Raw genomic sequence first — 410 nt, 5'->3', positions numbered from 1 at the left:
GTGTCTATTGGCTGAGTTTCCGATCGTGACGTCACGTTTTCCCTTTGGAACTTCCCTATTGGTTGATTTCCCCGCGGATGACGTCACAGTTTCCTCGACAAACATCCTCATTGGCTGAAGTACACGTCACAGCTTTCTTCTGTGACGTCATGTTTACCGCATACATGGCATTCATTGGCTGTGACTCGTATCCTGTGACGTCACTACCAACAAAACACTCTTGATATGCTGATACTGTGTGACGTCATGCTTTGAATGACGTAAGATGCGATGAGGCGCAAAAGGGTAATGTTTCGACCACACGACTCCTCAGCAATCCGAGGCCGAGATTAGTGCCTACGTGTTCCTGATCAGCGCTCTGACAAGGGTGGAAATGCAATTGTTGTCTGTACAGATGGTTGATTTGGGCG

The sequence above is a fragment of the Penaeus monodon genome, chromosome 21 (genome assembly GCF_015228065.2).
Source record: "Penaeus monodon isolate SGIC_2016 chromosome 21, NSTDA_Pmon_1, whole genome shotgun sequence".
Taxonomy (NCBI): Eukaryota; Metazoa; Arthropoda; class Malacostraca; order Decapoda; family Penaeidae; genus Penaeus; species Penaeus monodon.
The sequence above is the reverse complement of the archived record's forward strand: the minus strand, read 5'-3'. Positions refer to the sequence as shown.